This window comes from Callorhinus ursinus, unplaced genomic scaffold (assembly GCF_003265705.2).
Source record: "Callorhinus ursinus isolate GAN/ISIS: 27379988/994484 unplaced genomic scaffold, GSC_fseal_2.0 scaffold2, whole genome shotgun sequence".
NCBI classification, from domain to species: domain Eukaryota; kingdom Metazoa; phylum Chordata; class Mammalia; order Carnivora; family Otariidae; genus Callorhinus; species Callorhinus ursinus.
This window is the reverse complement of record NW_027397064.1, coordinates 39715751-39739509: the sequence shown is the minus strand read 5'-3', so window position 1 is coordinate 39739509 and position 23759 is coordinate 39715751.

The window sequence follows — 23759 nt, the reverse complement described above, 5'->3', positions numbered from 1 at the left end:
TTTTGTTTTGTCCCAAAGATTTTGAGCTATTGTGTTTTCACTTCCTTTGGTCTCCAAGTACTTTTGATTTCTCTTTTGACTTCTTGGTTGACCCATTGATTATTTAGTAGCATGTTATTTAGCCTCCATGTATTTGTGTTCTTTCTCAATGTTCTTAAAATCAACTTAAAAAAAATCTGAGAAATTATATGCAAATAATTAAAACCCATCCATATATGAAGATTTAATAACAGAAAGTAAATATTTCAGCTTCAAATTACTGAAGACTATTAATACAATAAGTGTAATAAAAGGCCTGTACAATTTAAGGTGTGTGACTCTGTTTTTAATATTTTTAGTGAAAATATTTTTATTTACTTATTCATTTATCATTTATATTTAATATTTTTAATGAAAACTGGTAATAGTCAGGTCTAAAGTGGCAAGGTAAAGCAGGAGCTTTTAAGATCATGTAGTTTGTTTAGATAAAAACACTCAAGTAAGCACTAACACTTGCCCTATTGCCACTTGAAACACTTTCTGCTTCACTATTGAGGAAAATAAATCACATTGATATAGAAATGATCTTAATGTCCCTTTAAAAATAATTTAAATTTTCTATTTGATTTTCTAATAAAAATTGTCTTGAATGTTGAAATTAAATAGTTTGCTATGAGTCTTTTTCATGCATTCAGGATATTTATGATGTCATTAAACATGGCAAAAAAGATAACTCCTTAACAAAATACCAAAAGAAGTTTTCTAAGAATATTAAAAATGCACATTGAGTTTATAAAGCTAATTTCAAAAGAATCAGAATTGCATAAATCATAAGAGATTATAATACCAGATTTTTATAAGTATGACTTTTTGATACCATATGTTTAGAACAGCCAATCTTAGAGCCATAAATTATCCTGATTATACATCTTTTACTTTTGATAAATTTAACAAACCAATTTTTCCAAATTTGAGTTCAGTAGAAACAGCCAATTATAAAAATATTATAAAAATATTTATGCCTATCAGTTTTCAACCATGTTTGCTAATATTGTCAACACTTTTGAGGGTTACGTTTTTATGCCAGCAGACAATTACCATCAACAGCACCTTATGTGAAACTACAATAAATATAAAATGTGTTTAAGTACTTTCCTCCAACTATATTGCTTTAGCTTACACAAATTTTATTCTTCAGCAAATATCACTTTCTTTTATTTTATGGTTTATTTACATTTTGTCTAAAACAAAATATTTACAATCCCCCACAGGCCCACTACCCTTATAGTATCTTTAATAAGAAAACAGAATTTTACCTTTCCTACCCTCTCCTACACCACACTCTCAGGAACCTCACTTCAATAGCATTGCTGATTTGAGATTTCAGTATTTCACAGTGAGCTATTAAAAAGCAATTATCTATGGGGCGCCTGGGTGGCTCAGTCGTTAAGCATCTGCCTTCGGCTCAGGTCATGATCCCAGGGTCCTGGGATCGAGTCCTACATCGGGCTCCCTGCTCGGCAGGAAGCCTGCTTCTTCCTCTCCCACTCCCCTTGCTTGTGTTCCTGCTCTCGCTATCTCTCTCTCTCGGTCAAATAAATAAATAAAATCTTTAAAAAAACAATTATCTGTGAATGATTTTATTTTTTGTATTATTTTTTCAAAAGGTTCAATCAAGTAACCCCTGCTTGTTATTTGGTGTTCCAAGATATTAACAATCAGTTCCTTTTAAAATTTATTAGTACCTGAGAGTATTAAACATTTTAGCCTTTTTGATGCTCTAACAATGCCTTAAATTTCATATATATTTTATAGCATGTTCCATCCTTTAGAAAGATATTGAAAGTATGTGGCAAAATGAGTTGTGTCTAAACAAATGCTCAGTTCTCCTAAATATACCTGATAGTGGCAGAGAAAATGAGAATTTTAGTGCAAATTGATGCCTATAAACACAGCCATACCTACCTTTATGTTGTAACAGTTTTATTGAGATATAATTTATATACTATAATATTCAATCAATGTGTACAACAAGATAATTTTTACTACACTCACAGAATTGTGCCACCATTACTGCATCAATTTTGGAATATTTCTAATCCCTATCACAACTAATCCCTCATTTTCCCCTCCATGCTAGGTAATTACTAATCTACTTTCTATCTGTATACATTTGCCTATTCTGGACATTTCATATAAATAAAATCATAAAATATAGTCATTTCACTTAGCATAATATTTTCAAGGTTCATCCATGTTGTAGCATATATTATTACTTTATTTTATTACTAATATTCCATTGTATGGACATAGCACATTTTGTTTATACATTCATTGGTTGAAGAGCACTTGATTGCATCCAACTCTTGGCTATTATGAGTAATATTGTTATGAACATTCATTATAATTTTTACTGTGGATGTGTGTTTTCATTTTCAGATATATACTTAGGTGTGGAATTACTAGGTCAAATGGTCATTCCGTGTTTAACATTTTGAGTTACTGACAGATATTTCTCCCAAGTATCTGAACCATTTTACAACCTCACCTACAGTATAATAGTTTTGATTTCTCCACATCTTTGTCCATTTTTATTAATTTTCCACATCCAGCCACTCTTTTTTTTTTTTTTAAAGATTTTATTTATTTACTTGACAGAGAGAGACAGTGAGAGCAGGAACACAAGCAGGGTGAGTGGGAGAGGGAGAAGCAGGCTTCCTGCTGAGCAGGGAGCCCGATGTGGGACTCGATCCCAGGACCCTGGGATCATGACCTGAGCTGAAGGCAGACGCTTAACGACTGAGCCCCCCAGGCGCCCACACATCCAGCCACTCTTATCTGTCTTTTTTATAATAGCCATCCTACTAGCTATGAAGTTGTATGTTATTGCAGTTTGATATACATTTCCCTAATGACTAATGTTGAGCATGTTTTTATGTGCCTCTCTCATTTGTATATCTATTTATAGAGATGTGCATTCAATGCTTTTGCCCAATTTTTAATTGGTTTATTTGTCTTTTAATATTGAGTTGTAGGAGTTCATTGTATATGCTAGATAGAAGTCCCTTATCAGCTATGTGATTTGAAAATACTTTTTTGCATTTCATGTGTTGTCTTTTTACTTTCTTGATAATGTCCTTTCAGTCACAAAAGTTGATTTCAGTGAGGTAAATTTGGTTTTTCAAATAGCTTATGCTTTTCTTGTCATATCTAACAAGTTGTTGCCCAATCCAAAGTTGCCCTAATGTTTCTTCTAACAATTTTATAATTTTAGTTCTCATGCTTTGATAAATTTTGAGTTAATTTTTTTTAATATGTTGTGCTGTAGATATCCAATTTCATTCTTCTGCATGTGGCTATCCAGCTATCCTAGCCAAAAAAAAAAAAAAAAAAGGAATGAAATCTTGTCATTTGCAATGACATGGATGGAACTAGAGCTAAGCAAAATAAGGCAGTTAGAAAAAGACAAATACCATATGATTTCACTCACATGTGGAATATAAGAAACCAAACAAATGAGTAAAGGGAAAGAAAAAAAGAAAGAGAGGCAAACCAAGAAAAAGACTCTAACTATAAGGGAACAAATTGATGGTTATTAGGGGGATCTGGAGGCACATGTGTTAAATAGGTGATGGGGATTAAGGAATGCTCTTGTGATGAGCACCAGGGGTTGTAAGGAATTGTTGAATCACTATATTGTACACCTGAAACTAATATTGCAGTGTATGTTAACTAAATGGAATTTAAATAAAAACAATAAAATAATTTGCCCCATTGAATTGTATTGGCACACTTGTTAAAATTCAACTGACCATAAATGTAAGGTTTTTGTTTTTTGTTTTTTTTTACTGGATTCTCAGTCCTATTCCATTGATCTTTATGTTTATCTTTATACTAGCACCACACTGTTTGGATTACTATTTCTTTGTGCTGACTTTTAAAATCAGTTGTGTGTCATACAACTTTGTTTTCCAAAATTGTTGTCACTCTTCTGGATGCCTTGAGTAAATATACATCATTTTTAGGATCAGCCTGTTGATTTCTACGAAGAAACCAGTTGGGAAAATGACAGATTGCATTGAATTTGTAAATATTTGGAGGATCATTATCATTTAAAATTTTCAATATTATGTCTTCAAATTCATAAATTTTACCAATTTCCTTTAATTTCTGTCTTTAATTTACTTCAATGATGTTTTAAAGTTTTCAAAGTATAAGTTTTATATTTCTTCCATTAGGAATTTAATTCTAAATATTTTATCTTTTTTATGTTATTTTAATTGGAATTATTTCCTTAATTTTATATTTACATTGGTTACTGAGAGTGACTGATTTTTGTGTATTGACTTTGAATGTGCTCAATATGTACTTAAGGTGTCCTATATTTCTTTAAGGCTTTTTTCCCCTCTCTGTTCTTCAGATTGCATAATCCCTATTGATCTGTGATGATGTTTTCATGTTTGCTAATTCTTTCTTCTATTGAGCTTCTCTGATAAACTTTGTATTTCAACTATTATAACTTTAACTCCAAATTTTCCATTTGGCTTTTTAAAAATATAGTTTCCAGGGCGCCTGGGTGGCTCAGTTGGTTAAGCAACTGCCTTCGGCTCAGGTCATGATCCTGGAGTCCCAGGATCGAGTCCCACATTGGGCTCCGTGCTCAGCAGGGAGTCTGCTTCTCCCTCTGGCTCTCCTCCCTCTCATGCTCTCTGTCTCTCATTCTCTCTCTCTCAAATAAATAAATAAAATCTTTAAAAAAATAAAAAAAAATAAAAATATAGTTTCCATATCTTTATTTATATTTTCTATTTGATGAAATATTTTCTTCATAGCTTCATTTGTTTCTTTAACCACAATTTCCTTTATTCTTTGAACATACTTAGTATGATGTAGTCTTTGGTGTTAAATTTGATATCTGACTGATTTCCTAGCCTCTTTCCATTGCCTGATTTCCCCCCTCTCTATGGGTCATATTTTCCTGATTCTTTACATAATATTTTGTTGAAAACTGGACATTTTAGCTAATATATTGTAATACTTTGGATACTACCCTTCCTTCTGTATTGTAATTTTTTTTGTATAGTGACCGGCTGGATTATTTTAATAAAGTTTCTGTCCCCTGCAATGCAAAGTCCCTGCTATCATTCCTCAGGGTACAGCCTTGGGGGATGTGCCATCAGGCAATATGGCAGTGGCTTTAGTACTGCTCTCTTTGACTGTCTCTTTCCCTGACCACATAGAACTTTACTGTAAAGTTCTACTAATTGTTCACTTATTGCTGCACTGTTTTCAACAATGCCCTGGAGCATAAATTTTCCCACAGACTGATTCAATTACATTTGAGCTCCTTTGCAGGGATCATTCAGGAATTCAATGTTTGAGGTTTTTTCCCGCCCCTAGGAAATCTCTTCTTGGTTGTCTGTTTCTCTGGTTCTTTCTGGTAAACTTATTGGCCTATTGTTTAGCTTACATCTCTAATGAAGTTGCAAGTCTTCTCTTAATCACTTTCCCCAAAAAGCATTCATTATTTTTGAGAGCACCCTTAGGCATGAACTTCATTATACTGTTTCAAAGAAAGTCAGTTCCTTCAGGAGAGCTTCGGATCTTTGTGTTGTATAATCTGTACCCTGAGCAAATCTGTGAGCTATGACTACAGAGGTAGGGTAGAGGAGTGGGGACAGGGCTACATTTCTCCCTGAGTGATATCCCTTTTTTAGAAGCTGAGCACTAGGCTGGTGGAGGTAGTCTCTGGTCTTCTTGGCTTGTGTCCTTTAATGTGGAAACTTCACCCTATAAATAGGCAAGGGAGAAAATGATCAGGACCCCAGCATTTTCAGTAGTCCATGATGGCAGGAGAGCCACTGCATCCTCAATTTCTCAACTGCATTTCAGGACCTGGCCCCTGAAAAAAGCAATGGGACAGGGAGTGTGAGATGAGAGGATGAGACTTCCTAATACCCAGCCCCTCCCAGGAAAATACCATATGACATAAGTAGGAGATTTGGGGATAAGAAGGCCTGCATTCTTAGCTACACCAACTTGCAGTGGAGTTTCCATTACAAGGGCTGGGACGGACAAAGGGGTCATAATTAAAATGCCTCAGACTATCACGTTTCTTACCATTTTAGCAGATTATCCTGAGTTAGTGTTTCTTCACTTTCTATATGTCCTTAGAACCATTTCTGGAGACTTTAAGTGGTTGATTTTTTTGTTGTTCCATTTTCACCAGCTTCTCTGAAGATTTGGCTCCAGATTTCCCCACAATGTCATTTGAGTCAGGGAACTCACATGAACCTATTTTTTACATCAGTAATGATGATGATGTTAATAATAATTATAATTATTATTCTTATACAAATGAACATCAGAACAGATTTTTAAAACATATTTTCCCCAGATAATTGAACATCTGATAAAACATATTTAATTGTGGTTCCTCTATAGTTGAGAGTAACCTGTGTGTTTTCAATAAACTGGAAGTATCTATGACACCACACTATTCTGCCTTCCATACATATGTGTGAGTGTGTGTGTTTGGGTTTCTCTTCCCCACAAATTTAGACTTTCTTGAAGAATGATAGTGCTTAATCATCTTTGTGTTGTCTTATACATATCACATAGCCCACATTGTATGTTTTGAATAAGCTAGTTAGTTGATTATTTGGTAGGTCACAACTGCCTTGCTAGATATTAGGAAATATAACTAGATTTTGGTTTTGTGTGAACACAGACTATTGCATTTTAACATAATGTAAAATGATGTGGGTGGGAAGTCAAGAGTCTTCTTTTGGTTCATTTTGAGTTGGAGGTACACAAAACCCTTTACATACTTTCAGATCTCTTCATCTACTTTTTCTGACTCAAAGTCTGTATAACTATCCTGGTGATTGAATAATAACTGGAACACAGAATTCCATGGACATCTTTGCATGTGAAAGAGTTCCTCAGTAAAGAATTAGGTGGCTAAAGAAATAGGTTGCTCAATTATCAAAACCTTAGTAAGTTGACCTGATTTCTAGAAATTACCTATTGTGGACTAACACATTTCAGTATATTAGCCTAGCTTTCATACAGGTGTTCCCAATTGACAGCTAGTCTCTTGGAATCACCATTTAATTAAACAAATAAAATAGCAATAAGGTGACTGGAAAAACAACTGTAATCTAGTGGATCGAATGAAAAATTGTTCCAGACTGTAAAGATAAATTTATCTGAGGGAGAATTTTAATAGAACACAGGAATTCCTAGTGCAACGTTGAGTAGTAGTTTAACAAATACTTGTTTGAATGAATGTACTTGATCCAGGTTACAAATGCTTTAAGAAAGTCTCATTCTCCCTTTTTGTGAATATCTGGGAATATTTATTGGTTTGATATTTTCCAAATATGTTAATTGTCCTAGAAAATATATAAGCAAGTCAAGGGTTAGTAAAGAGATAATTTTTAGTAAAGAGATAGCTTTTAGTATAAAATGGGGACAAGTCCCAGGTGGGAGATTTTAATTAAAATCTTGTGTCAGATAATTAATATTCTTGTTTTTTTAATATAGGTAAGTCTAAATATTTAAGTGTACTATTCAAATTATTGCACAGCACTTTAATACTTTAAGTTATTTATTCAGTAACATTTTACTAAGTTTTTAATTGTAATTCTAGTATAGTTTAATTCCAGTATAATGTATACAGTGTTATATCAGTTTCAGGTGTACAATATAGTGATTCAAAAATTCTGTACATTACTCAGTGCTCATCATGATAAGTGTACTCTTTAATCCCCATCACCTATTTCACCCATCTGTCTACCTATTCAGTAATTTTTATAATCATTTAGAAATCTTTCTTGCATTCAATTACATCCAAATATCAGAAGTAAAAAACAGAAAAATTCTATTTCTTCCAAACATAAACTATATACTATAATACTCCTGTATTAAAATCACAGATAAAATATAAAAACTTAATTTAGAATTACATTTAATTTAAATTTCCATATAAAAACAAATAGTTCTTTTTTTTAAGATTTATTTATTTATTTGAGAGAGAGAGAAACAGCATGAGAGGGGAGAGGGTTTGAGGGAGAAGCAGGCTTCCTGCTGAGCCTGGAGCCCGATGTGGGACTCCATCCCAGGACTCCGGGATCATGACCTGAGCCAAAGGCAGTCACTTAACCAACTGAGCCACCCAGGTGCCCAACAAGTATTTCTTTTGCTCTGTATGTGTGTATATTCAAACAAACCCCTTTAAAAAAAAAAAACAAACTGATATTGTAAAGAAAAAGATTAAAGAGCATACACACCTAAAGTCCAACTATGAAACATACACTTACAAAGTCCTACCTTAATTTTCCAACTTACTGAACAATCCTCTTTTCTTCTAAATTAATACAGAATTAAGTATACCTATATTAAAATACTTTTTCTACTTCAAATTAACCCTATCAGAACAATATGTTCGTGTCTAGGCACATATGCAAATCTAGTGTTGTGCTTATTTGAGAACATCACTTAAATAACATAAGGATCATGTATCTACAAAAAGGAAATCTTCCAATATTTTAACAGTGGAATTATACCTGTACTTATGTGTTTGATAAAAAGTGCATTAAATGATGCTGTATTCTTTGGATGTTTCCTTTTAATGAAAATAAACATAAAGAAAAAAATGACATTTTAATGTATGCCACAGACAAGCAAACAAAAAAATTCTGCTTCTAGAGAAAAAACTTCATACTCAAAATTTGAAAATATACTGTTTTCTGAACACACACATTCCAGTACCCAACCAATATCAATTTACATTTATTGGCCCAGTATAATTATTAACTTTGTGCCTTGTTATTATTAAAGATATTATGATTTGGACTACAAATTTATATAGTTACCTAACTATAGACTTCCTAGGAATCACATTTATGTATTCTTTCAGTTAAATATTAAAAGAATCTTCAAAGATCCCTTCAAAACCTTTCCCTGGGAGAATAAAAATATTAATCTATTGTATTAACTAATACCAATTACTATTCATTGTTTTCTATTATTTTTTGCATGTTTTAAAAAAAACTGATATTCTTGCTTAAAACTGTATATTTGTGCCATAATTTTTCAATAGCCTTAGTAAGGCATAATTAAAATATAATTAGTTATTTTTGGGCACCTGGGTGGCTCAGTCCTTGGGCGTCTGCCTTCGGCTCAGGTCATGATCCCAGGGTCCTGGGATTGAGTCCCACATCGGGCTCTCTGCTCGGCGGGGAGCCTGCTTCTCCCTCTGCCTCTCCCCCTGCTTTTATGTTCCTTCTCTCGCTGTGTCTCTCTCTGTCAAATAAGTAAATAAAATCTTTAAAAAAAAATAAATAAAATATAATTAGTTATTTTCTTTGGGAGAACAATTTGATGATAATTGACAATCATATACAGCGATATAACCTCCACCACTACCAAGATGCAGAACAGTTTCATTTACAACATTGCCCATGTGCAATAATAATAATAGTCAGTCCAGCCTCTGATTTCTAGCCCAGGCAGATGCTGGTTTGTTTCCCAGATCTGTAGTTCTGCCTTTTCTAGCATTTCATATAGATACTTGATTTCTGTCATTGAGCATGCTTTGGAGACTCATCCATGTTGTTGTGTGCATGACGACTGTGTTCATTTTTATTGTTGAATGATATTTTAGAATTTGTTTCTCTTTTCATCAGTTGATGGAATCTGAGTCATTTCCTATTTTTTCTGTTATTATTCTCTTTTTATTATTTTTTTTGAGAGAGCATACATTACTGATTTTAAACCTTTTTTCTTTTTTTTATGTTATGTTAATCACCATACATTACATCATTAGTGTTTGATGTAGTGTTCCATGATTCATCGCTTGCATATAACACCCAGTGCTCCATGCAGAACGTGCCCTCTTCAATACCTATCACCAGGCTAACCCATCCTCCAACCCCCCTCCCCTCTAGAACACTCAGTTTGTTTTTCAGAGTCCATAGTCTCTCATGGTTCATCTCCCCCTCTAAAAATAGGTTGTTTTGGAATATTCAGGTGTAAATCTTTGCAAAAACATGTTTTCATCATTTAGGGTAAATACAGAGTATGAGATTGCCAGGTCAAATGGTGAATGCATATCACCTTTGGAGATACTGATACACTCTTTACAAAGTGACTGAACTACTATTCCTACAGCGGTTGAGAGATGTGTTTGCTTCATAACCTCAGCAGCACTTGGTATTGCCAGGCATTTTAATTTTAGTCATATTGGTGGGCATGTGGTGGTGTTAACTTGCATTTCACTGATGACAAGAACTGTTGAGCCTCTTTTCACCTGCCTAATAATGATTATTTTCATTTGTGAAATTTGTGTTCAAGGATGCTCTCATTTTTTAATGACTTTTCTGCCATCTTATTAGTGAATTGTAAGAGTTCTTTATATTCTGAGCATAGCATTTTGATGTTTCTTATGTTTTGCAAATAACTTTTACTAGTATTAAGTGTGCTTCTTCACTTTCTTAGATGTCTTTTGAAAAGAAAATTTATACCTTTTATAAAATTACTTTTATAGATAATTTTATAGATCATTGTGTTTTTGTACTATATAACAAAACTTTGCCTAGCCCAATGTCACTAAGATTTTAGCCTGTCTTCTTAAAAATTAACAAATTTAGCTTTTTATTGGTTTAGGTATATATTCCACTTGAAGTTAATTTTTGCATATAATATGGAAAAACTGAGGTACTTTTATTTCCATACAAATGCCTAGTTTATATAGCATGATTTTTTTTTAATTCTATCTTTTCCCCCATTGAATTACTATGGAATTTCTGTTGAAATGTTAATATGAATTTGGGGCTTATTATGAACTCTATTCTGCTCCAATGACTCATATGTCATAACACACTCTTTTAAAAATTATAGCCAAAACTTGGTAGCAGAAGTCAATTTGTAATTTTTCACCTTCTATTTTTCTCCCTATACAGTGTCCTTTTTCCCTCATATAAATTTTAAAATCAGTTTTCCAAATTCATCATAAAACTTTCTAGTATTGTGATTAAGACTGCATACATTTAGAAATTAAATTGTGAAAGATTGTAATCTTAAAAAACATTGAGTTTTAAACATGAAAAATCTCTACCTTTAGTTAGATCTTAATTTCCCTTTGCAGTATTTGTGGATTTTATAGAGCCATTCCATGTCTCTTCTAAAATTTATTACTCACTTTATTATTACTTATGTAATTTAAAATTTTTTATTGAAGTATAATTAACATACTCTGAAATTCATCCTTCTAAGTGTACCATTCAACGATGTTAGTACATTTGCAGAGTTGTGCACCTGCCATCACACTCTATTGTAGAGCATTTTTATCACCTAAGACACATCTCTTGTGTGTATTTGCAGTTATTTCCTATTGTCACCTTCCATTTCTAGGCAACTACTGATCTGCTTTCTAACTATGCATTTCTAGACATTTTATTTAAAAGAAATAATACAATATCTATTCTTTATGTCTGACTTCCTTCCACCTGACTTAGCATAATGTTCTTGAGATTCGTCCATGTTATATCATACATCAATATTTTGTTGCTTTTAACTCCTAAATAATATTCCCTATCACTCCACATTTCTGTTTATCCATTCTCCAGTGGGGAGATATTTGAATTGTTTTCAGTTTAGGGCCATTATGGATAATGCTGCTATGCACATTCACAAACATGCATTTTTTTTTTCTAAGACTGCAAATGCTGAGCTGTATGATGTTTATGTTTAAAAAAAAAATCCAAACTCCTTCCAAATTGGCTGTATCATTTACATTCCCACTAGCAATATATGATTCCAATTTCTCCACTTCATTGCCAATGCACCATATTGTCAGTATTTTGTCTATATTAAACATCTGTTCTAGTATATGTATAGTAGTATGTTATTGTGACTATAATTTGTGTTTCTCTAATGTCTAATGAAATTTAAAATCTTTTCATGTATATATCTTATTAGTGAAATGTCTTAAAATTTTTTTATCATTATATATTTGGGATATTAAGTTGTAAGCTTTTGCAAACTCAGGATAGAAGTCCTTTATAAAATGTTATTTTTAAGTATTTTCTCACTATCTGTAGTTTTTTTTCTCTGTATTAATGGCATCATTCAAAACACACATTTTTTAAAATTTTAATAAAACCCAAATTATATGATTTTTCTTTCTATGCAGTTTACTTTTAATGTTGTATCTAAAAACTTGTTGCCCAAGTCAAGCTCCTGACAATTATTCTTTATGCTCTATCTTAGAAATTTTATAATTTTAGCTTTTACAGTTATATAATCCACTTGAGCTAACTTTATGTATAGATTAAGGAAAGTGTCTAAGTTAAATATTTTTATGTTAATATCCAATCTTTCCAGAATTGTTGAAAAAACTATCCTTTCCCCATTTTGTCTTGGCAACTTTACCAAAAATTTTTATTTGAAGACTCTCAGTGTCCTTTAATTAAAATATGTTTCTGTCTTGATTACTGTAGCTTTATAATTTGTTTTTATTCGGGGTAGTAGAAGTCCTTTACTCTATACTATTTTTTTTTCAAAATTATTTTACTATTGTAGATCTTTTGGATTTCCATATAAATTTTCGCATAACTTTTCAGTTTCTACAACAACAGCAGCAACAACAAAAAAGCCCTTGGGATTTTGTTAGAAATTTTGACCCACTTGGGGGAGAATTACCAGCTCATTAATATTGAGCCTTTCAATCCATGAATATGAAATATCTCTATTTAGATCTTCTTTAATTTCCTTTAGCAAATTTTTCTAATTTTCATTACACATGAATTACATTCTGTTAAATTTAATTTCTTTGAGAATTATATAATTTTTGATATTTTTACAAGTTAAGTTGCTTTATAATTTCATTTCCAGATTGTTGTGACTATATTGAAATAGAATTGATTTTTATATATTCAGTTAATATCCTGAAAGCTTGTTATATTCAGTTATTGGTTCTTTCAATTGTAGTTTTCTCTGGGTTTTCTACATATACAATAATATTATCTGAAAATACACATTTAATTATTCTTATCTGATATGGATATATTTTTTATTTCTTTTTATTGCTATATCAAATATGTGGGCATATAGTTGCTCATTTTTATCCTTTATTATCCTTTTAATTTCCATTAGATCTGTAGTTATGTTCCCTCCTTCATTTCTGATATTATTAATTTGGGTCATTTCTTATATTCCATAGTTAGCCTGGCTATAGAGTTTTATCAATTTTATTAATCTTTTCAAAGAATCAGATTGTGGTTTCATTGATTTTCTCTATTGATCTTTTTTTTCAATTTCATTGATTTCTGCATTAATTCTTTTTATCTTTTCTTCCGCTTACTTTGGATTAAATTTGCACTTTTTTTTCTAGTTTCCCAAGTTTTTCTAGTTTCTAGTTTCCAAAGTTAATCATGTTTGAAATTTCTTCTTTTATAATGTATGAATTCTTTGCTATAAATTTCCCCCAAGTACTACTTTTGCTGCATCCCACAAATTTGATAAGTTGTCCTTATATTGTTATTTCAAAAAAATATTTTTCACTTGAGATTTTTTTTATATTAATCCACTGTTGTCTGAAAGAAGACATTGTATGATTTCTATGCTTTTGAATTCATTAAAGTGTGTTTTATGGCCCAGAATGTGGTCTATCTTAGTGAATTTTTCATGTGAATTTGAGAAGAATGTGAATTTTTCTTTTTTTAAGATTTTATTTATTTATTTGACAGAGACACAGCAAGACAGGAAAAATAAGCAGAGGGAGTGGGAGAGGGAGAAGCAGGTTCCCCGCTGAGCAGGGAGTCTGATGTGGGGCTCAATCCCAGGACCCTGGGATCATGACCTGAGCCAAAGGCAGATCCTTAACAACTGAGCCACCCAGGTGCCCCAAGAATGTGAGTTCTATTGTTGGATGAAGTAGACTACAGATGGCAGTTGCATCTGTTTGATTGATAGTAATTTTTAGTTCATCTTTATCCTTATTTTCTGGCTGCTAGAAATGCCCATTTCTAATAGAAGGCTGCTATCATTTCCAACTATGATGGTAGATTCAACTATTTCTTTCTGCAGTTCTTTTAGCCTTTCCTTCACATAGTTTGATGCTCTATTGTTTGACACATAGAACCTAAGGATTGTTTTGTTTAAGACAAAGGACTGGAAAATAATTGAGTTAAAATATTTTAAAACCTAATATTTACCTGTTGGTGGTATCCATGATAGTAACTAAAGTTTCACCTTGAAGAGAATAACTTAACACTGTAAAGTAAGTAAGGTAATGCCCAAATTGTATTCTTCAGAAGATAAAAATATGGAGATATTAATAAGTACTCTATGGGAAAAATGTTTTTGAAGGCAACTATGTTCAGGAAACAGCAATATTCAACCCTTACCACTCACTGCCTTCTTTCTTAAATAACACTGCATTCTTTTTTTTTCTTAAGTTTTTTATTATATTATGTTAATCACCATACATTACATCATTAGTTTTTGATGTAGTGTTCCATGATTCATTGTTTGCATATAACACCCAGTGCCCCATGCCGAACGTGCCCTCTTTAATACCCATCACCAGGCTTACCCATCCCCCCACCCCCCTCCCCTCTAGAACCCTCAGTTTGTTTTTCAGAGTCCAGTCTCTCATGGTTTGTCTCCCCTCTGATTCCCCCCCTTCATTCTTCCCCTCCTGCTATCTTCTTCTTTTTTTTTCCTAACATATAATGTATTATTTGCTTCAGAGGTAGATCTGTGATTCAACAGTCTTGCACACTTCACAGCACTCACCATAGCACATACCCTCCCCAATGTCTATCACCCAGTCACCCCCTCCCTCCCACCCCCCACCACTCCAGCAACCCTCAGTTTGTTCCTTGAGATTAAGAATTCCTCATATCAGTGTGGTGATATGATACATATCTTTCTCTGATTGACTTATTTAGCTCAGCATAGTACCCTCCAGTTCCATCCACATCGTTGCAAATGGCAAGATTTTGTTCTTTTTGATGGCTGCATAATATTCCACTATATATATATATATACCACACCTTCCTTATCCATTCATCTGTCGATGGATATCTTGGCTCTTTCCACAGTTTGGCTATTGTGGACATTGCTGCTATAAACATTGGGGTGCACATACCCCTTTGGATCCCTACATTTGTATCTTTGGGGTAAATACCCAGTAAACACTGCATTCTAATATACTAAAAGTTCTAAGAGGTCCTGCAGTAATAAAGAATATATAACTATCAGTTATATCTTAATAAAGCTGGAAAAAAGAGCAATATATAACTCTATTCAATAGTTTCCCAAATTAGAATGTGCCTATAGGTATTTCATTAGCAGCACTCTTAACATCTCATAAAATTCAGGTATATGACTCAATATATGAATATGCTAATGAATAAAAATTTTTAATTAGCTAATCAACAAGGATTTCTATTCAAATTAACCTGTTAAAATTTTTGAAATCTATATTATTGTTATCCTGAATATTTACATAAGTTGCTAGAACAAAATAATTATTTTTTGTTTACAGCAAACAATAACTATTGATTTTTTCTTCCATAATTCTTATGCATGAGGTGATGTAAGAGGACAAAAATGTCATGCAACACTTGTGCAATCTATAATGCTGGTAAGGAACCCCAAACAAAATGATTCCAGTCATTTATTTGCATGATGTATTACTCCCATCCAGAGTCTCCTTGGAAAAATAATAGGGAAGATCCTGACATCTTACTTTAACTCTATGGAATATAAATAAATCTCTCCAGGGGAAAGATAAGTAAGTCCATTGTCACCAGATTTACAATCCAGAATGTCTTCAAGGTTCCAGGTTTCAGCCTACCTTGAAATGCAAATACACACCTCAGGAAGTAAATCTCTCTGGGGCTCTCTCTGTCTAATTAGTCATAAATTACCTTTCAAAAACATGGTTTTTGCCCAGACTTCAAGTTTCAGTAAAATTTGTGTAAAATGTCTTAACTGTGCAGAAACTATCTTCCCTACAGTGTCACACTGCAATGTAGTAATTAAAGCAAATCCAATTAAAATAATGTTTTTCTTTCAATATATGCAATACATAAACAGTAATTTAATCAGTGTTGGTAACTCATTATAATTTACAGATATTTTCTTTGTCTTTATAAGAGAGTATCATAGTAACAATGATCATGTATACATAATATATACTGTTGAACAAAATACTTGAAATATTGACTGATTCTCCATGCTAAAGCTATCTTGGGGTCAATATTAAACTTTATCAAATGTATGGAACCATTTGAAGCCTACTTCTAGAGATGAGAGGAAAGCACTCCTTAATCTTAAAAGTAGACAAAAGGATCTTTATAAAAAATAGTTAAACTTTAGGGATGTATGGGTGACTCAGCCAATTAAGCATCTGCATTTGGCTCAGGTCATAATCCCAGAGTCCTGGGATCAAGTCCTGCACTGGGCTTCCTGCTCTGCAGGGAGCCTGCTTCTCCCTCTGCCTGCCGCTCCCCCCAGTTGTGCTCTCTCTCTCTTCCCTACAAAGAAATAAATAAAATCTTTAAAAAGAAATTAAACTTTATAAAAAACATTAAAAGAGTATTTCTCCCCTCTTGTAATATTATATGGAAAATTTTCAGCTGATGAAAAAAATCAGTCAGTCACACCTAATTATGTGTGTGTGTGTGTGTGTGTGTGTGTGTGTGTGTGTGGTGATATGTGAATCTATGAGACATGTGAACCTTGAGGTTACTCTCTATGTGTATGGGGCTGTATATTAAACAAATATCAGAAATCAATCTCAAGTTTATTTTTTTAGTTTTTTTTAAGATTTTATTAATTTCTTAGAGAGAGAGAGAGAGAGAGAACACAAGCTGGGGGCAGAGGCAGAGGAAGAGGGAGAAGCAGACTTCCCACTAAGCAGAGACCCCGATGTGGGGCTCAATCCAAGGACCCTGATATCATGATCTGAGGTGAAGGCAGACCCTTAACCGACTGAGCCATCTCAAGTTTAAATGCATCATTGATTCCCCTGCCTTACTATAACAATAGTTTGTGTTCATATACTAACTCTTAGATTGGACATCATTTTACCTTTTCATACAGTATATGAATACATGTCATGAAAATAATATACAGCACTTAAAAATTTCAATAAGCTTCAATATCTTAGAAATATAAGATTTTTATTTGAAAATGAAAATAAAAGATTATTCTTAAGTAATATGGTTATTAATTATTTTCAACTTTTACTCTGTGGTTATTGCAATTGATATTTCAAAAAAAAACTGAAGACACTTTCTAGGTGAATTTCCTTCTGTTATTCATTCATTGGTGGTTTTCTTTTTATGTGTACTAGTTAACACTCAATAGAAGCATAATGGTACAATGACTAATGCAATACACACCCAAATACCTCACAGCAAGCACCATGAGAGTGTCTCCCTGATTCCATCCCCAGAGGTATCCTTTGAATCTAAATTTTATCCTTTATTATTTGGTCACTTCTTTTTCAATTTTTAAAAGATTTTTTTAACGGGTTTCTTCTAACTTTCTAGCAATCTGACATTATCGAATTACCTAGATAGTAGTGTGCATCTAACATCATCATTCTAAATACAAAGGTGGTCATTTTGCATTAACTTAAAACATTTTCACATCTCTACTGTATGCTATATTAAGCCTACAGTTTTGATACATACTTGTTTCCAAACTTTTGGCAGCTTTCTGTTATTTAACTATTTTAGTGAAAATTATTTCTTATTATCCTCTTATTGTCTATGTTAATTTATGTGTATTACAATTACATATTTCATTTTTATTTACTACTTTCTACTTACTCTACTTTTTGTTGCCTTTAAAATTTAACAATCTAATGTAAGTCATTATATTTACCTTCTTTCAGAATATTATGGCCTTAGAATGCGCTAATTCCAGTCACTTCCTTCTGATTCACATCTTAATTTGTGTTAACAGTCTATGTTTATAATCTTTCAAATTAGATATAATTGTTTTACACAGTAAATGTTTATTTAGATTTGAACAAGTACTTCTCATTTACCTTGCTCATCATTTCTTCTTGCATTTCAAATATTCATTTTGAATTCATTGTCTCTTTTCCTTTTTTCCCCAAAATTTCCTATTTACATTCAATTAATTAACATATAATTTAGCTTCAGAGGTAAAGTTCAGTGATTCATCAGTTTTATATATTACCCAGTGCTCATTACATCACATGCCCTCCTTAATGTCCATCACCCAATTCCCCTCCCCCCATGCCCCTACACTCCAGCAACACTCAAGTTGTTTCCTAGGCTTAAGAGGAATGTTTTATGGTATGTCTTTTATGGTATGTCTCCCTCTCTGATTTTGTCTTGTTATATTTTTTCCTCTCTTCCCCTATGACCCTCTGTTTTGTTTGTTAAATTCCACATATGAGTGAGATCATATGATAATTGTCTTTCTCTGATTGACTTATTTTGCTTAGCATAACAACATCTAGTTCCATCCATGTTGTTGCAAATAGCAGGATTTCATTTTATTCTGATGGCTGCCTAATATTCCATTGTATACATATACCACATCCTCTTTCCATTCATCTGTTGATGGATATCTGGGATCTTTCCAGAGTGTGGCTATTGTGGACATTGCTGCTATAAACATTGGGGTACAGGTGCCCCTTCAGAGCCCTACATTTGTGTCTTGGGATAGATACCCAGCAGTGTAATTGCTGGGTCATAGGGTAGCTCTATTTTCAACTTTTTGAGGAACCTCCATACTGTTTCCAGAGTGACTGCACCAGCTTGCTTTCCCACCAACAGCATAGGAGGGTTCCCCTTTCTCCACATCCTCACCAACATCTGTCATTTCCTGACTTGTTAATTTTAGCCATTCTGACTGGTGTGAAGTGGTATCTCATTGGGGTTTTGATTTGTATTTCCCTGATGCCAAGTGATATGGATCATTTTTTCAAGTGTCTTTTGGCCATTTAGATGTCTTCTTTGGAAAAATGTCTGTTCCTGTCTTCTACCCATTTCTTGACTGGATTAGTTGTTCTTTGGGAGTTGAGTTTGCTAAGTTCTTTGTAGATTTTAGATACTACCTATTTATCTGATAAGACATTTGCAAATATCTTCTCCTAGTCTTTCCGTTGTCTTTTGGTTTTGTTGACTGTTTGCTGTGGGACTTTATCTTATTGAAGTCCAATAGTTCATTTTTGCCTTTGTTTCCCTTGCCTTTGGAGACATGTCTAACAAGAAGTTGTTGTGGCCAAGGTCACAGAGATTGTTGCCTGTGTTCTCCTCTAGGATTTTGATAGATTCCTGTCTCACATTTAGGTCTTTCATCCACTTTGAGGCTATCTCTGTATGGTGTAAAGGAATGGTCAAGTTTCATTCTTCTGCATGTGGCTGTCCAATATTCCCAGTAGCATTTGTTGAAGAGACTGTCTTTCTGCCATTGGATATTGTTTCCTGCTTTGTCTAAGATTAGTTGACCATAGAGTTGAGGGTCCATTTCTGGGTTCGCTATTCTGTTCCATTGATCTGTGTGTCTGTTTTTATGCCAGTACCAAACTATCTTGATGATTACAGCTTCATAATAGAGCTTGAAGTCTGGAATTGTGATGCCACCAGCTTTGGTTTTCTTTTTCAACATTCCTTTGGGTATTCGGGGTCTTTTCTAGTTCCATATAAATTTTAGGATTATTTGTTTCAGTTCTGTGAAAAAAGTGGATGGTATTTTGATGGGGATTGCACTGAATGCATTTATTGCTCTAGGTAGCATAGACATTTTAAGAACATTTGTTCTTTAAATCTATGAGCATGGAAGCTTTTTTCCTTTTCTTTGTGTCTTCCTCAATTTATTTCATGAGGGTTTTATAGTTTTCTGAGTACAGATCCTTTGCCACTTTGGTTAGGTTTATTCCTAGGCATCTTATGGTTTTGGGTGCAATTGTAAATGAGATCAACTCCTTAATTTCTCTTTCTTCTGTCTCATTGTTAGTGTATAGAAATGCAACTAATTTCTGTGGATTGATTTTATATCCTTCCACGTTGCTGAATTCCTGTATGAGTTCTAACAATTTTAGGGTGGAGTCCATTGGGTTTTCTGGATAGAGTATCACGTCATCTGCAAAGAGTGAGAGTTTGAATTTTTTTTGCCAATTCAGATGACTTTTATTTCTTTTTGTTGTCTGATTACTGAGGTTAGGATTTCTAGTACTATGTTGAACAACAGTGTTGATAGTGGACATCCCTGTCATGTTTCTGATCTTAGGGGGAAAGCTCTCAGTTTTTCCCTATTGAGGATGATACTCACTGTGGACTTTTTGTAGATGGCTTTCATGGTATTGAGGTATGTACCCTCTACCCCTACACTGTGAAGATTTTTAATCAAGAAAGGATGCTATACTTTGTCAAATGCTTTCTCTGCATCTATTGAGAGGATCATATGGCTCTTGTCCTTTCTTTTATTTATGTAGTGTATCATCTTGATTGGTTTGTGGTTGCTAAACCACCCTTGCAGCCCAGGAATAAATCCCACTTTGTCATGGTGAATAATCCTTTTAATGTACTGTTGGATCCTATTGGCTAGTATTTTGGTGAGAATTTTTGCATCCATGTTCATTAGGGATATTGGTCTGTAATTCTCCTTTTTGTTGGGGTCTTTGGCTTTGGGATCAAGGTCTTCCTGGCCTCATAGAAAGAGTTTGGAAGTTTTCCTTCCATCTCTACTTTTTGAAACAGCTTCAGAAGAATAGGTGTTAATTCTTTAAATGTTTGGTAGAGGGCACCTGGGTGGCTTAGTCAGTTAAGTGTCTGCCTTCTGCTCAGGTCATGGTCCCAGGGTTCTTGGATTGAGTCCCACATCAGGCTCCTTGCTCATCGGGGAGCCTGCTTCTCCCTCTGCCTGCCACTCCCCCTGCTTGTGCTCTCTCTCTCTCTGTCAAATAATTAAATAAAATATTTAAATAAAATAAAGTAAATGTTTGGTAGAATTCCCCTGGGAGACCATCTGGCCCTGGACTCTTGTTTGTTGGGAGATTTTGATTACTGCTTCAATTTCCTTTCTGGTTATAAGTCTGTTCAAGTTTTCTATTTCTTCCTGTTTTAGTAGTTTATAATTTTCTAGGAATATATCCATTTCTTCCAGATTGATTAATTAGTTGGCATATAGTTCTTCATAATATGTTCTTATACTTGTTTGTACTTCTTTGGTGTTCATTGTGATCGCTCCTCTTTCAGTGATTTTATTTATTTGGGTCCTTTCTGTTTTTGGTAAGTCTGCCCAGGGGTTTATCAATCTTATTAACTCTTTCAAAGAACCAGCTCCTAGTTTTGTTGATCTGTTCTTCTGTTCTTTTGGTTTCTATTTCATTGATTTCTGCTCTAATCTTTATTAATTCTCTTCTCCTGCTGGGTTTTGGCTTTACTTGTTCTTTCTCCAGCACCTTCAGGTGTAAGTTTAGGTTGAATATGTGGGACCTTTCTTGTTTCTTGAGAAAGGCTTGTATTGCTATATACTCCCTTCTTAGAACCACCTTTGCTGCATCCCAGAGATTTTGAATAGTTGTGTTTCCATTTTCATTTGTTTCCATGATTTTTTCTAATTCTTCTTTAATTTCCTGGTTGACCCATTCATTCTTTAGTAGGATGCTCTTTAGCCTCTGTGTATTTGAGTTCTTTACAAATTTCCTCTTGTGATTGAGTTCAAATTTCAAAGCACTGTGGCCTGAAAATACACAGGGAATGTTCCCAATCTTTTGATACCAGTTGAGACCTAATTTGTGACCCAGGATGTGATCTCTTCTGGAGAATGTTCTATGTGCACATGAGAAGAATGTGTATTTTGTTGCTTTCTGGTGGAATGCTCTGAATATATCGGTGAAGTCCATCTGGTTCAGTGTATCATTCAAAGCCCATATTTCATTGTTAATCTTCTGCTTAGATAATCTGTCCATTGTAGTGAGGGGAGGTGTTAAAGTCCCCTACTATTATTGTGTTATTAATGTGTTTAATTTTGTTATTAATTTGTTTTTATAATTGGCTGTTCCCATGTTAGGGGCATAAATATTTACAATTGTTAGATCTTCTTGTTTGATAGACCCTTTATGATATAGTGTCCTTTCTCATCTTTTATTCTAGTCTGGTTTAAAATCCACTTTGTCTGGGCGCCTGGGTGGCTCAGTTGGTTAAGCGACTGCCTCCGGCTCAGGTCATGATCCTGGAGTTCTGGGATCGAGTCCCACATCGGGCTCCCTGCTCAGCAGGGAGTCTGCTTCTCCCTCTGACCTTCTTCCCTCTCGTGCTCTCTCTCTACCTCATTCTCTCTCTCAAATAAATAAATAAAATCTTTAAAAAAAAAATAAAATAAATAAATAAATAAAAATAAAATCCACTTTGTCTGATATAAGGATTGCTATGCTGGCTTTCTCTTGATGCTCATTAGCATGATAAATATTTTCCACACCTCACTTTCAATCTGGAGGTGTCTTTGGGTCCTAAATGAGTCTCTTGCAGACAGCTTACCAATGGTTCTTGTTTTTTTCGTTTTTTTTTTTTTTTATCCAATGATACCCTGTGTCTATTGATTGGGGGCATTTAGCCCAATTACGTTCAGAATAACTATTGAAATATATGAATTTAATGCCATTGTATTACTTGTAAAGTCACTATTTCTGTATATTGTCTCTATTCCTTTGGGTCTCTTACTTTTGTGCTCTCTCTTCACTTAAAGGATCCCCTTTGATATTTCTTGCAGGGCTGGTTTAATGATCATAAATTCTTTTAGTTTCTGTTTGTCCTGGTAGCTTTTTTCTCTCCTTCTATTTTGAAGGACATTCTTGCTGGATAAAATATTTGTGGTTGCATATTTTTCTCATTTAACACCCTGAATATATCATGCCATTCCTTTCTGGTCTGCCAGATCTCTGTGGATAGGTCTGCTGCCACACTAATGTTTATACCCTTGCAGTTTACAGACTTTTCCTGAGCTGCTTTCAGGATTTTCTCTTTGTTTCTGAGATCTGCCAGTTTCACTATTATATGTCGAGGTATTGACCTATCTTTATGGATTTTGAGAGGGGTTCTCAGTGCCTCCTGGATTTTGATGCCTGTTTCCTTCCCCAGATTAGGGAGGTTCTCCACTATAATGTCCTTCACTATACCTTCTGCTCCTCTCTCCTTTACTCTTCTTTTGGGATCCCAATTATTCTAATATTGTTTTGCTTTATGGTATCAATTATCTCTTGAATTCTCCCCTTGTGATCAAGTAGTTGTTTATCTCTCGTTTCTTAGCTTCTTTATTCTCCATCATTTGGTCTTCTATATCACCAAATCTCTCTCCTGCCTCATTTATCCTCTCAGTAGAGCCTCCATTTTTTATTGCATCTCATTGATAACCTTTTTGATTTTGTGTTGGTTAGATTTTAGTTCTGTTATTTCTTCAGAAAGGGGTTCTCTAGTGTCTTCTATGCTTTTTTCAGGTCCAGCTGGTATCTTTATAATCATTATTCTGAACTCTACTTTTGACATCTTACTTATGTCCATACTGATTAGGTCCCTGGCAAGCAATACTGCCTCTTTCTCTTTTTTTTTTTGGTGAGTTTTTCTGTCTTTTCATTCTTGTAATAAGTGGTTGCTTTTGTTTGTAGAGTTGCAGCTATTCTTTTCTTAGATCTGTTTGGATTTGCAGGTGTTGAGAATGACTGGATAGCTATCTAGCTGAATTCCTGGGACCAAATCAAACTATGGTCTCCTACTCCT